A 16,552-nucleotide genomic window follows, 5' to 3' on the forward strand; every position below is an offset into this window, starting at 1 on the left:
ATCAACTTAGAAATTTTAAAGAAAAATAAAGCATGTAATATGGCTATTGATTTTCAAACAATAAAAGCAAGAAATGTAGAATTATCATTTTTGAAAACGTCTTTATTACGCAACATTCCCACGTATGCATGTTACATGCAAATCAACTTTTACGTCCAAAATCATGATTATTATTCAACTATGTAATTTTTATAAAGCAATCATGTTAGTAAAATGGGTAGAACGAGCATTATTCTTTTTGGCGATAATTGCATGTTTTAGTGTAACTGTTATCATGAGTGCATGGCCCATGCACACATGAGTTGTATGGAAGGGCAAAATAGTAATTTTATGAACCTAAGAAACGTTATTTTGATTATGATATAGGCTCGTTGAAAAGATTGTGAAATTCTTAGCTTGGACCCGAGGTAAGGATGTTAGATAGATTTTTTATGATTTTATGCTATGAATGGTAAGGCTGTTATATGAATGAACTGTTATGAAATTATGAATGCCTTAATATGATGATCTATTGAATGTGATATGTGTATGGATGTTAGATACATCAAATAGAATGCGATGTTAGATACATCAAACAGATTTCGATGTCAGATACATCGAACGAGTTACTAAGGACATTGAGACGTGACTCCTAGGGCGGACGCGCCGAGGTTATTCAAGGACCAGTGATCTCCTGTTTACCTCATAGGGTGACATGGACAACTAGCGTTCCATGCTCATCATGTATGCTGTATGATTGTGATATGATGATATGTCACATTTATGTTATGATATGTTGATATGTCACATTTATGTTATGATATGTTGATATGTCACATTTATGTTATGATATGATGATATGTCACATTTATGTTATGATATGTTGATATGTCACATTTATGTTATGATATGATGAAATGTTACGATTATGTTATGATGTACCATGATGTTTTTAGATGAACGTTAGTGTTTGGTTGTTTGTTGTTTTTCTTACTTGCTTATTTGCTTGTACTTCCTTACTGGGCTTTTAGCTCACCCCCTTACTTTCCTTCCAGGTAGCAAATAGGATTTCTCTATGGCACGCGTGGTGACGTGAGGAGTTCTTTCATCATGGAGTGTATGGCGTGGGGCAATCCTATGGACGATAAAACGATCAACGTAGAACACCATTTAAATTATGTTTTGTTTTAAGGGACTTTTTCCTAAATTATCAGTGGGACTCTGTTATTTAACTTAATTGGTTTTCTTTGAACTTTGCATAAAAACCTATGTTTTATTTTAAACTTATGGCACCAACTTGCATGATTTTAAATAAGTCCCCCTGAGACTTTAATAATGGATGGTATTCTTTTATAAATTACGTTATGCGAATGTTTTGTAAGTATTAGTCTAGGGCGTTCATTACACGAGCTCGGGGAGGAGATGGCTTCTATTATCTCTCGAGCTACCCCAAGGAGAAGAAGATGTTCGAGGATCTTCCCAATCATCCTCTTGACTTCAAGAAGGCCTTCTTCTGGACAGATGGCCGAGCTCCATCTGGATACTACTCATTCAGACGGATTCGTAAGTATCTCAACCTCCTTCTTTTCTGTGCTCGAACTTTTGTTTATAGGCCAGTACTTTGTTGAAAGGAGTTTGATTTTCCAACCAACTATCATCACCCTGCTCCCACTAATGAGATGAAGGGGCATAGAGAGACTCTGCTCCAACTCCCTTACGGCAGGAGATCCCTCTTGTATCTTTTGCACGAAGACAAGCTCCGATCTTACGGGCTCTTGGGAAAGGATCAGTCCACCTCGGATTGGTCCAATAAAAAATATGACCGCTGGGAGCTCATGCCTCTGTCAATGGGCAACCTCCCCCCAAGGAGAGAGGTGAGGCCTCCGCCTCCAGTTCGTCAAAGGAGTCCGCAATCAGGGAACGAGGCCAACGAAGAGGCCTCAAGCTCGGGCTCGGATGAGCAAGGTATAGTCATCCTAAGCTCGAATATGTAGTCCCCCTCCCTATTAAAGCATAAACCTGATAGGTTAGTATTGTGTGAGGATGACAGGAACCATTTTTATTTATGGTCTTGGGTAGATGAATGGGTTCATAGGTTCGATAACTGGCTCGGGAAATACGACATCATGTATAGCCTGAACGAGGTATGGAATGGAATAGTCGTCCAATATGGGACCAACAACTATAGGGACCTTTCGAGGTTGACATCCACCTATAGGGAAGGTACTCCCCCCGCCTCTTCTGAAGATGGGGGAATTTCGTGGTCGCCGAGCTCAAGCTCGGGGGAGAGTTCCAGTTAGGTTTTTCTCCACTTGTCTTTTATCCCTTCTATGTTTGTTAGCGTCGTGCTAAATCTTAATTGCAATTGTGCAGGTGCCATGGATTCCGACCTTGATGCCGTGCTCGCTAGTGGCGAGGGGGCTCAAATGAGTAAGCGCCCGAGAGGCTCACGGAGGTCGGACCGACCCTCCAAAGCCCTGAAATGCACTGAGAAGACTCCACCAGCACCGACTACTGCGAGCACAGCCGAGGACCCGACTGCTCAGGTTGACGCATCCATCTTAGCCACTTCTTCCGTGCTTCCCCCGGTCACAGTCCACCCAGTTCTCGGCCTACCCCGGAAGAAGCCCTCAACTTCCAAGTCACATATGCTGTCGATCCGACCTCATGTTGATGAGTTCACGATTGACAATGCTGCTAGCACCCATGGGGCTATACTTGGTTCAGACATCCTGTCTCGGGTGGGTCAGAGCCTTGGTGGTTTTGACACTGAGCATTGGGAGTTTCTGAATAAATCTCGGGACTGCAATACTCTCTATGATAAGAGTATCTAGCTTACTACCGCGGTAACTTTACATAACTTACATTTAATTGTTTATGTGTCTTATCATAAGTTCTAATTCAATCTCTTTGTGTGCCAGGCTCTTGTTGTCTCCGCTCAGCTTAATTATAAGCTGACCAACGAGGTGCACTCGAGCATGTCTTTAGCCCAAGAGTCGAAGGATCTTTAACTTAAGATGGTTGACAAGCTCAAGGCTGCGAAGACAGAGGTCGAGGCTAAGACAGTCGAGCTTGAAAAGGTGAATGCTCGGCTTGCGGAGCTGGAGAAGGTCAATGATAAGCTTAAGGAAGAGAAGGCTGCCACTTTCGAGAAAATAGAGAATGAAAAGGCTCGTCTCCTCGCCGAGTTTAAAGAGAAGAAGGACAAGGCGGTTGATTTAGCCATGTATAGGATCTGGGCCAGCAACGCTGACCTCGACACCAGCTTCCTTGGCTCTTTCGAGGCAGGATTCGTGGCCAAATGGCATGCTCGGCTTGAAGCGGAGGAGGCTGCTCGGGAGGCTGTTCGAGAGGCTCAGAAGGGTAGTCATGCTATTCGTCCTGTAGAGTCTAGTGCTGCTGGTGCTGAGAAGGCTAAGGAGACTGCTCCTTCGTAAATCTTATCTTGGGGCTGCGTCCCTTTATTTTTGTAATTGTTTTAATTTATGCCCGTAGGGCTGATACAATTTCTCTTTCTTTTAGACTTTCTTTTAATATATATGCCTTACATTTCTCAGTTTGAAATATTTTGCACATTTTATATAAAGAGTCGTATATGCTTGTTTAATCACACAAACATAGTTTGGATTTAAGCTCGAGGTTCAATGCATTCATAGACAGTTTGCTCGAATTATCCGCTTCCGATCTCGTTATTTGTCAAGGTCGGATATTACTTTAACCATGCACCCGAAAGTACTTGTATGGTGTGTAATGCAAACGGTTTAGTTATATCTTACTTTTTAGTTACTTTTTCTTGTCCTCGGTTATCTCTCCGAGGTTATGAGGTCGAAACTATTGTTTTGTAAGATACTCCAGCCTCGGTCTCGGCTTATCCGAAGTGGGTTATGCTCCAACTTACTGCCGATTAGTTTTGGCTGGTTTGTTCCGAACCTATTAAGGTTGTGTTAGGTTTGTAATCCATACACTTGAATTTTAATCTAGTTTGGTTATATCCAAACCGTCTTAGCTCGCGTATTTGGTTATGTCCAAACACTTGTACATTTTTTTAATGCTTGATAGCTTGGTTACATCCAAACTATCTTAGCTCGCGCATTTGGTTATATCAAAACACTTGCATGTATTTCATATATGTTATTTTATTTTTCAAGCAGATGGTATATATACCAATGATGCCCGCTTAATATCCTATGAATGTGACCATAGGTTATTAAATTAAGAGAGATTGCAAAAAAAATGAAAAAACATAACATATTAAACGAAATAAATCTTTATTTGGAAAAATCCAAAAATAGACAAAACAGTACAGATAAACAAGCATGGTTACAAGCAACATCCTTCCTATACTATTGATAGTAAGGTCGTAGGTGTTTGCCATTCCATGCTCGCAGTACTAGACTTCCATCCAATATTGCCAACTTGTAAACACCGGGTCGAATGACTGGCTCTATCTGGTAAGGTCCTTCCCAATTTGGCCCGAGCACGCCAGCTACTAGATCTCGCGTTGCCAAGAATACACGCCTTAGCACTAAGTCTCCCACACCGAATTTTCGACCCCGAACCCTTTTGTTGAAGTACCTGGTTGCTCTCTGCTGGTATGAAGCATTTTTTAGCTGAGCTTCATTCCTTCTTTCTTCAATCAGGTCAAGAGTTTCTTCGAGCTGAGTGTGGTTCGAGGCTTGATCATAAGCGAGGGCTCAAATTGTGGGAATTTTGACCTCAATTGGCAACATAGCCTTGCAACCGTATGCCAGAGAGAACAGGGTATGTCTCGTCGATGTTCGGGCCGTAGTCCTATATCCCCATAGGACTTGGGGCAATTCTTCAGGCCATCTTCCTTTTGCTTCTTCCAACTTTTTCTTCAGCGAACTCTTTAGAGTTTTGTTTACAGCTTCGACCTGGCCATTCGCTTGGGGATGGGCTACTGACAAAAAACTCTTTATTATTCCATTTTTTTCTGCAAAAGTTAGTAAACAGATCGCTATCGAACTGGGTTCCGTTGTCGGACACAATTTTCCTTGGCATCCCATATCGACATATGATGTTCTTCACAACAAAGTCAAGGACTTTTTGGAGGTTATAGTTGCTAACGGTTCTCCTTCTATCCACTTCGTGAAGTAATCTACGGCGACTACCGCGTACTTCACTCCGCCCTTGCCAGTTGGGAGAGAGCCTATGAGGTCGATTCCCCAAACCGCAAATGGCCATGGGGAGGTCATCATAGTCAACTCGGATGGTGGAGCTCGAGGAATCGTGGTGAATCACTGGCACTTATCACACTTGACGTACTCAAAAGAATTTGACTTGATGGTAGGCCAGAAATAACCTTGGTGTAAGATTTTCTTGGACAAGCTATGCCCCCCAGTATGGTCTCCAAAGAACCCTTCGTGAATTTCTTCAATGATTTTCTTGGCTTTGGGTGGATTCACACACCGAACTGATGGCATGGAATATCCTCTTCTATACAGCCGTCCATCCATAATGGTGTAACGCGGGATTTGGTACATCAACTTTCGAGCCTGGTTTCGATCTTTTGGAAGGACGCCGGTCTCGAGATATTCGACTATTGGAGTCATCTAGGTAGCCTCAGAATCAATCATACACACATTTTCCTGCTCGGGCTCGTTAATACTAGGTGCCGAGAGATGTTCAATTGGTACGACGTTCAGCTCGTCACTCTCGGTAGAGGTAGCGAGCCTGGCCAGGGCGTCCGCATTTGAGTTCTGCTCTCACGGGACCTGTTTAATCGCGTAAAACTCGAAATATTCCAATGCTGACCTTGCTTTTTCTAAGTAAGCCGCCATTTTCGTGCCACGAGCCTGGTATTCTCCCAAAATTTGGTTAACCACCAGCTGGGAGTCGCTGTAACAATGTATTGCTTTAGCATTGAGCTCTCTGGCTATACGAAGTCCCGCCAGTAAAGCCACGTATTCGGCCTTGTTATTTGATGCGTTGAAGTCAAATCTCAAGGCAGAATGAAATCTGCTTCCTGCAGGAGTGATCAAAATTACTCCTGCCCTTGATCCATTTTCATTAGATGACCCATCAACGTAAAGTTTCCACAGCTCATGGGCCGGGGTTATAACTTCATCGCTGGTCATGCCAGTACATTCCACGATGAAGTCTACCAAGGCTTGCGCCCTAATGGTCCTCCTTGGATGATAGGTGTTCTCGAATTTCCTGAGTTCAACTGCCCATTTAAGAAGTCCACCTGAAGCTTCTGGCTTAGACAAGACTTGTCTTAGTGGTTGATCAGTTAGTACATGGATGGGGTGCGCTTGAAAGTAGGGTCGAAGTTTCCGAGATGAGTGAATTAAGCTGAGAGCTAGCTTTTCCATCAAGGGATATCTCGAATCTGCCCCCAATAACCTTTTACTGACGTAATATATGGGCCTTTGAACCTTTTCTTCCTCTCGTATGAGCACTGCACTTATGGCGTGCTCGGTAGTGGCAAGATATAAGTATAACACTTCTCCCGTAATAGGTTTTGATAAGATAGGGGGTTCTGCGAGGTGTTTCTTGAGCTCCTGGAAGGCCAACTCGCATTCTTCCGTCCATTCAAATTTCTTGACTCCCCTCAACAGGTTGAAAAATGGAAGACAATGGTCTGTAGACTTCGAGATAAACCTACTTAGTGTCGCCATTCTGCCGGTCAAACTTTGGACATCTTTGTGTTTTTGAGGTGAGGGCATATCGATCAGGGCCTGGATCTTGTCTAGGTTAGCTTCTATTCCTCGAGCATTTACAATGAAACCTAGGAATTTTCCTGAAGATACCCCAAAGGAGCATTTATGAGGGTTAAGCTTCAGGTTATATTTCCAGAGCACGGCAAAGCATTCTTCGAGATCATCAACATGGTTATTTTTAAGTTGAGACTTGACTAACATGTCGTCAACATAAACTTCCATGTTGTTCCATATTTTCTCCGAGAACATCATGTTCACGAGCTGCTGGTATGTGGCTCCAGCATTTTTGAGCCCAAATGGAATGATGTTATAACAGTATAACCCTTTATCTGTTATGAAGCTCGTATGTTCTTGGTCAGGGGCATGCATGGCAATCTGGTTATATCCAGAATAGGCATCCATGAATGACATTAGTCCATGCCCTGCCGTGGCATCCACGAGCTGGTCAATCCGTGGTAAAGGAAAGTAGTCCTTTGGACAGGCTTTGTTGAGGTCCGAGTAGTCAATGCAGGCTCGCCATGTCCCATTGGGCTTCGGGACCAGTACCGAATTGGCTACCCAATCGGGGTAAAAAGCATCCCTAATGAATCAATTTGCTTTTAACCTGTCGACTTCCTCTTTCAATACCTTTTTTTATCGTACTCCAGTTGTCTTCGCTTTTGTTCCTTCGGTGGGCAGCTTTTATCGATATTTAGCACATGGCTCACTATATTCGGACTTATTCCTACCATGTCCGAATGTTACCACGCAAAGACATCCTGGTTTTTCTTCAAAAAGCAAATTAATTGCTATTTAGTTTCTTCATGTAGATGTTTCCCGACCTTTACCGTTCTCGAGGGATCTGACTCTTCGAGCTAGATCTTTTCGAGCTCTTCTAATGGTTTGAGATCAGCTTTTTCTTCCACTCTCGGGTCAATCTCTTCATATATCTCTAAGACTGTCCCGTCCTTATTCTGAATAATGATGAGTGCTTGTTCTCTCGCCTGTTTCTTTCCTCTTACAGAAATGCTATAGCATTCCCTTCGGGCTAGCTGGTCCCCCTTCAGCATCCCGATGCCACTAGAAGTCGAGAACTTGATGGCCAGATGCCTTACAGACGAGACTGCCCCCAGCCCTACTAGGGCGGGTCTCCCGAGCAGCACATTGTAGGCTAATGGCAGGTCCACTACTACAAACTCCATCATCTTGGTTACTGAGACCGGGAAGTCTCCCAAGGTTACCGGGAGTTCGATGGACCCCATACAGGCAATCCCCTCTCCTGAAAAACCGTACAAGGTCGTTGCACAGGCTTTTAGATCTCGAAGCGCATGTCCCATCTTTTCTAAGGTGGTCTTATAGAGAATGTTCACTGAGCTCCCATTGTCTACGAGAACTCGGTGAACTCTCTTATTTGCGAGCTAGAGAGTGATGACCAGTGGGTCATGGTGAGGAAACTGAACATGGGACGTGTCGTCCTCCGTAAAGGTTATCGGTTGAGATTCAATCTTTTGGCTTTTTGGAGCTCTAGGTTCGGGTTCATAAGGAGACCGGTCCCCAGTTTTAACTCGTTCACATATCGCTTTTGGACATTCCTCCCCATTTCTACTAGATGAGGCCCGCCCGAGATGGTTATCACGTCTTCTCCATCAATTGGAGGGGGCCTATCTTCTTCCCTTGCTCGGGAATTATTGTTTTGAGTAGGTTGTGGCACAGCTTCCCTCTGGCTGGTAGAAGCCTGATTATTACTTTGGTTTTTGACATACTGTCTGAAATAGCCTCTCGAGATCAATCCTTCGTTCTCTTCCTTCAACTGCCTGCATTCGTCAGTAGTGTGCCCACTGTCTCTGTGAAAACGACAGTACTTGCTGGAGTCCCTCTTGGACTTCTGATTTCTCATGGGGTTTGGACGCCTGAAGGGGACCTAGTTTTCATTAGCCAGGTATATATTCTCCCGAGACTCATTGAGCTCGGTGTACACTTTGTACATGGAGAAATATCTTTCCCCCTTCGGCCTCGGGGTTACTCCCTTCGTTCTTCTTTCTTTTGGAAGGGTTTTCCGCAGTAGGCTTTGAAACTGGTGGGTCCGCCGAGGTCGAGGCAAAGTTTACGTTTATTGTTGTAGTTACGGGCTGAGGAGTCATATTCAGTGTTGACCTCGCCTCCTCTACACTGATAAACCTCTGAGCTTGCTTATTAAACTCGGTTAAGGACCTCACCGATTTTCTCTGCATATCGTCCCAGAGAGGACTTCCTGGCATTACTCCAGCTTGGACAGCCATTAGATGACTGCTGTCATCCACATTTCGAGCTCTGGCAACTTCCAAATTAAACCTCTTAAGGTAACTTTTCAACATCTTGCCTGGCTGTTGCCGAACGTTGGTCAGAGTTGATGCCTTGGGTCTTACACCGATCATGGCTCTGAATTGTTTCTTGAAATCCTTTGATAGCTGATCCCAAGAAGTGATCGAATGTATTTTATATTTCTCGAACCAGCTTTTTGCTGGTCCTGTAAGCGATGCTGGAAATAACATGCATCTGAGCTCGTAACCCACATTGCTTGCTCTCATTATGGTATTAAATGTACTCAAATGGCTGTACGGGTCGGACTTTGCCTCAAAAGGTGGGACATGAGGGATCTGAAACCTTTGAGGAAATGGAGTGTTGGAACTATGGGGAGTGAATGGTTCGAGCTCCTCATCAAAATCCTCATCCCGAATCCGACCTCGCTCATTTTGTAAGAGCCTAAAGGCCTTTTCCAATTGATCAATTCTTTCTTGAACCGGGTCCGCAAGGGGTCTTGCCTAAAATTGGCTATCATTGATCACAATTCCAGGCTTGCGCCTTCGCAGGGGATCTTTGCGCCCATTTAGGCGATCTCTTAGATCTGGGTTCGATGGATTACCACTACCCTGATTCTGATTCAGATGTTCCCGCAGGTCGGAGCGATTCCTATGGTTTCCAGTATTTCCTCGACCTTGATCATACACGCTGACTGATCTAGTGTCTCCTGAATCATCACTTGCAAGGCTTGTTGCATGATTATTTCGATATGGATCTCTTTCATGCTGGCTCGTCTCCGCAGTGCGAGACCGAGCCATTTGACTTCTTGTAGGCTGGGCGCCTCTCCGTTCCTTGAAGGCTTCTCTATTTCCTTGTTTCCTCCCTGCACGCCTTTCCTCATCACCTCAAACTGGCTGAGCATTCCTGGGAGGCGGTGAAGGGTATCTTATAAGCGATGGTGGGAATCGTATGGGTGACGGTGGCTGCCACCCATTTGAGTCCGAGCCTCTGTAGGGGCTCGATTATACCTAGTTCCCTCTGGTAGCTCCGCAGTTGAATTAACCAGAGCCCTAGCTCGAGTACTTCTTCGAGGTCTCGAGGGAGCAGATTGCTCTACTGGTGCCAGAGGTTGCTCTGGTCTCCTTGTGGCAGCATTTTTTCGAGGTCGTCCACGAGGCCTGCGGGGAGGAACATCCACCTCCCTTGGAGGTGGGGCTTGGTTCTCACGCGGAGGTGGGGGTTGAGCCGCCTGGGCCTCCACGGCTAACCTAGCCAATTCCTCGTTCCGCTTATTGGCCTTGGCCAATTGTTTTTTCAGCTTTCGGTTTTCAAGTTCCATAATGGGGACGTACCGTTCAGGATTATAGTACATGTCCTCATCCCTTGGGGCTGGAGGTGCTGGAGGTCCCCGAGAATCAGAGGACTCGCTTCTCTCTTCAGTCTCTGGATTTACCATTGGCTGCTTCCCAGGGCGTCTTGGATAGTTTTCTTCAGGAATGTTTTGATCATTCGCGGCCATAGCTGTTCAGGGATCGTACTGCTTAAGGCTCTCAACGAAAGCACCAAACTGTTGACGCCGTTTTTCATCAACTTAAAATGTAGAGCATGTAAATAGAAAAATCTATGGCAAGAATAACACAATAAAACAATGAGAGTATTTTACGTGGTTCAGCAGTTAACTCTGCCTAGTCCACAAGTCTTTTTTATTAAGACTTAGGAAATTTCTGGAAATTCTTCAGGGATGAATTCTTTAGAGATTATCTCAAGATCACAAAATTTCGCGTCCTTTACAAAGGTTACAAAGTTACAACAATAAATATCTCTTGAATGCATAGACTGCGTCTCCTCAGGTGACCTATTGAGTCGTTCGAGATTAGCAATCAGCATCATGCCAGTCTAGGTCTCTGAATAAATTACGAGTTGCATTATTTTCTCCAAGACCAGCTCGGAGTGGCTAAATATCACCGAAGCCACCTTGTTTCGAGCTCACACCTATGCCAAGCTCGGACCTCTTGATCCAAGGCCACCCGACAATGGACGTCCTCCGATGTTCTATCTTTTGAGCTTATAAGGACTTCGAGGCTACCCATCTTCGAGGTTGCCACCTGCTTTGAAGATTCGGCGTCTAGATTACGACCATGTATTTTAGCTATCGCGAGCTTACACTCAACGAATCCAGCTTTCGAGGTCACAATCTCTAGTCTCGAAATCTGGGTGCAACAATATATAATTTTAATAATAATATTTTATGACATGTAAATTTTAGGGGAATTCTCCTATAGGGGCTTCACTTTAAGCCCTACCGGTAGGACTCTCAGTGTTCTCAACCCGTGAACAGTTTTTGGTGCGATTTTCTTTTATGACCATGTATATTGTAGCTATTTAGAGCATCCTGCAAATTTTCAGAAATTTTTTGAATAGTTTACAGTACCGAAAACTAGGTTTAAACATGTTGTTGCACGCGTGACTAATTTATTTTATGCGCGTGGAAAAAAAACATGTTTGAACCTAGTTTTCGGTATTGTAAACTATTCGGAATTTTCTGAAAATTTGCAGGATGCTCTAAATAGCTACAATATAAACGGTCATAAAAAAAAATCGCATCGAAAACTGTTCACAGGTCGAGAAACACTGAGAGCCCTACTGGTAGGGCTTAAAGTGAAGCCCCTATAAAAGAATTATCCGTAAATTTTATATTAATATAATTATTAAATAATTAGTTTTGTAATATTTTATAACCTTTTAATTTATATTGATATAATTATTAAATATTTAGTTTTGCATTATATACTATTATAATAAAGATATTTTATATCATTTGAATTTATAATTTTGATGATATTTGGTAATATTTAAATTTAATAATTATATCTTATAACATTTGAATTTATATTAATACAACTGATAAATATTTATTGTTAATTATTCTTAAAATTATATTTCGTTAAATGTTTGGAATATCCCGTTAAAGTTAACAAAAGAAACCATTAAAACCAAGAATTTATGTCATATTGTCATATAAATTTTAAATAAATAATGAATATTATAAATAAAAAATGTCATAAACATTTTAAAATAAAAATCAAACCAAAAAAATGTTTATGGTTTATTTTTCTTAAAAAAAAATTACTATAAATTTTTAGATCACCAACTACCCTATTTAAAGTACAAAACATTCATGATATTATTCAAATCACACATCAATGATTGGAGAAGAAACTTTTTTATTCTTGATAGAAGATAAAAGTTATTCTAATATCACATTTAGTTATAGAGTCATACTATTTGTACACACACGACACTTATATATAATATAGTTATTATGTATTATATATTATTGTAATAATAATATTTTATAACATGTAAATTTATATTAATATAATTATTGAATAATTAGTTTACTAATATTTTATAACCTTTTAATTTATATTGATATAATTATTAAATATTTATTTTTGTATTAGATACTATTATAATAATGACATTTTATATCATTTGAATTTATAATTTTAATGATATTTGGTAATATTTAAATTTAATAATGATATTTTATAACATTTGAATTTATATTAACATAACTGATATATATTTATTTTTAATTATTCTTAAAAGTATATTTCGTTAAATATTTGGAATATCCCGTTAAAGTTAACAAAAGAAACTGTTAAAACCAAGAATTTATGTTATACTGTCGTATAAATTTTAAATAAATAATGAATATTATATATAAAAAGCTATCATAAACATTTTAAAAGTACAATTAAACCAAAACATTGTTTATGGTTTATTTTTCTTAAAAAAAATATCACGATAAATTTTTAGATCACAAACTACCCTATTTAAAGTACAAAACATTCGTGATATTATTCAAATTACACATCAATGATTGGAGAAGGAACTTCTTAATTCTTGATAGAAGATAAAAGTTATTCTAATATCGCATTTAGTTATAGTCTTACTATTTGTACACACACGACATTTATATATAATGTATTTATTATGTATTATATATTATTGTAATAATAATATTTTATGATATGTAAATTTTATGGTGTTGTTTGGTAACACTTAAATAAATAGTTTTTTATTTAATTAATTAAAAATTTGAAAATTAAACATAAAATGTGTTTGGTAACTATATTTTTATTTATTATTTTTTTAAATTTTAATTAAAATTTATTAAATTTTGAAAATAGAATTTTTTCACTTTCAAATTTTTTTTAAACAATTTTCCATTTTTCCTTTCTTTTTTTTTCTTCTCTTCTTCAAATCAACACCTTATATTGTTAAACAAAAAATAAAAATAAAAGTTATCAAACGCGTTTATTATTTTTTGTTTTTAAAAACAAAAAACAAAAATAGTTACCAAACATATTTTTATTTTTTAAAAATAAAGAAACAAAAATAAAATTATATTTCTATTTTTGTGTTTAAAAAATTCAAAAACAAAATTTTTACCAAACAGACCCTATATTAATATAACTATTAAATAAGTAGTTTTGTAAGATTTTTTAACCTTTTAATTTATATTGATATAATTATTAAATATTTAGTTTTGCATTATATACTATTATAATAATGACATTTTATATCATTTGAATTTATAATTTTAAAGATATTTGGCAATATTTAAATTTAATAATGTTGACGCCATTTTTCGTCAACTTAATATGTAGAGCACATAAACAGTAAAAACTATGGCAAAGAAGAATAATACAGTAGAACAATGAGAGTTTTTTACGTGGTTCAGCAGTTAACTATGCCTAGTCCACGAGTCAATTTTATTAGGACTTTGGAATTTTCTAGAAATCCATCAAGGATGAATTCTCCAAAATTTCTCTCCAGATTACAAAAATTCGGTCATTTACAAAGGTACATGACATCTCTATTTATAAAGGAGATCTCAGAATCCAATCCCACACGTTTCAGGAAGTTATTTTGTAAATTAATAAATTTAATTACTTTAAAGTTTGTAACTCCCATATACAAGGAAACGTCCCCTGAAGACCAGGGGGCATATAACAGACTAGTTAATACCCATTTAATGTAGGGGAGTTACAACAATAAATATCTTTTAAATGCATGGACCGCGTCTCATCAGATGACCCATTACGTTGTTCGAGATCAGTATTCAGTATCATGTCGGACCAGGTCTTTAGGTAAATTATGGGCTAGTCACTTTACCCCAAGACCAGCTCGGAGCGGGTGAATACCACCGAGGCCATTATATTCCGAACTTATACCCTTGCCGATCTCGGACTACTTGATCCGAAGACACCCGACAACGAATATACTCCGACGCTACGTCGTTCGAGCTTAGATATCATTCCGAGGTTACATATCTTCGAGGTTGCCGCCTTGCTTCGAGGGTTTGACACCTGGATCATGAACATGCACTTTAGATGTCATGAGCTTACACCTGATGACTCCAGCTTTCGAGGTCACACCCTCAAGTCTCGAAATCTAGGTGTAACATTTTTCCCCCTCAAAAGTATTAGTTCGTATCTTATGAGAAGGAAACATTTGAACTACTTTCTTCGGGAGTCGTATCGTCACACGTACTCGAGTATGGACACGCGTCAGTTAAGTATTGCTCACTCAATGTACTTGAGTACCTTGGAAACTTGCCCACGATCGTTCTCCTGCCACCTTTACGGTACCATTATGTCACTTATCCCTGGCCGTCGGATTTGATACGGAATTTGGCCAATGGCCCAGATTAATCCGACCCTTTGCACTCCCTCGGACCTATAAATAAGACTCCAGTTGTCTTCCTCCTTTCATTTTTACGTTTATCAGAGGGAACAAAGGAGAGAAAACCAGAGGCAAACCCAAAAAGAATTTTCTTTGTTTTTATATGTTCTCTCAGGACCATCAGCTTGTTCGAGACCGTGAGAATATACTTGCAGCCTCTTCTTCAGTCATCTATTTCTTTGCAACCACCATCTTCGGTGTGTAAGTATCTGTTCTTGGCTTTATATATATATTTTCTTTTTTGCATGCTTTTCTGCCTCTGTTGCTTTTAGTTTCTGGGACTGTGCTGGTTCATTCTTTAGTTAATGCACTACGATGCTTCGATTAATTGGTATTAGATTTAGGTTTCTACACTTACTGATTATAAACCTAGTTCATGCGTTGGAAGACCCAAATATGCTCTTTTTTCTGGGTTTCCAAATTTTTGGAGGACATATCTTGTATACCAAGGTATTGGGTACAAAATCTGGATTTTAAAGAATGCACGATTCCCAAAAATACCACTTTTGAATAACCGCGACCTTTTTTCCCTGATATTTCGGGATTTTCAAAGATTAAATCCACTTTCCTCCCTTTTTCGTGAAATACACGCCATGACACTAATTGGGTCCCCATGATTGAGCTCATTTCGTATCCAAGCATTTTCGATCTTGAACCATCTAGATCGTTATTCTTGATTCCTTGCGTGCATGGCCCTCACCATTTTTTCTTTCTTGCTAGATGTCACAGAATCTGGAAAGATGGTGGGGGTCATTGCTTACCATCCCGTATTCGCCAAAAACTCCGAGCCTGGAGTCGTTTACTCGAAATCAGCGTCTGATTCGTGAACATGAGCTAGCTCGTGAACAAGAAGGAACCCGAGCTCATTACCAACGTTAAATCATCGAGGTCATAAAGAAGAAGAGAAAAGTCCTTCGAGAGGCTCTTTATCCGGATTTTGACTCCAAGCCTCGACTGATCCCTCGTGATCCCAGGATGAAAGTGACAGTCGCGTGCAAGCCGGGAGATCTTCGATTCTCACTGATGGGGGAACCCTCCACTTCGTAGCCAATGAGGGAATTCTTCGAGGCCGAACACTACTGGAGTTCGGTCACGTCGCTGGGACAGATATCTGATATTCTTGTCCTGCACAGCTTAGGGCTGTCGGGCTCGCTTAGGTGTCGAGCTCCAACTGCCCACGAGCAGAGTTGCCGTGCTCCGGGGGATGGAAACCTTGACAGCAAGCTGAGGTATGCAGCTTGGAGCCAGGAGCACATGAAGGCGGGAGCTATCCTTCCTTTGAAGTCCTTCTTTAAAGGCTTCTTGGACTATGTTAGGCTGGCTCCCTTCCAACTCAATACCAATTCTTATAGGGTTCTATCTGCCCTAAGGTCGCTTTACCACAAGCTGAAGTGGGAAGGGCCTTCGCCTGAAGAGATCTTATATCTCTTTTGTTTGAAAAGCAATCCCTCCCGAGCTCGGGGAGGAGATGGCTTCTACTATCTCTCGAGCTATCCCAAGGAGAAGAAGATGTTCGAGGATCTTCCCAATCATCCTCCTGACTTCAAGAAGGCCTTCTTCTGGACAGATGGCCTAGCCCCGTCTCGATACTACTCGTTCAGACGGATTCGTAAGTATCTCAACCTCCTTCTTTTCTGTGCTAAAACTTTATTTTTAGGCCCGTCCTTAGTTGAAATGCGTTTTATTTTCCAGCCAACTATCATCGCCCTGCTCCCACTGATGAGATGAAGGAGCATAGAGAGACTCTGCTCCAACTTCCTTACGGAAGGAGATCCCTCTCCTATCTCCTGCATGAAGACAAGCTCCGGGCATGTGGGCTCTTAGGGGAGGATCAGTCTACATCGGACTGGTCCAATAAGAAATACGACTGACAGGAG

Source organism: Humulus lupulus, chromosome 6 (assembly GCF_963169125.1).
Source record: "Humulus lupulus chromosome 6, drHumLupu1.1, whole genome shotgun sequence".
NCBI classification, from domain to species: domain Eukaryota; kingdom Viridiplantae; phylum Streptophyta; class Magnoliopsida; order Rosales; family Cannabaceae; genus Humulus; species Humulus lupulus.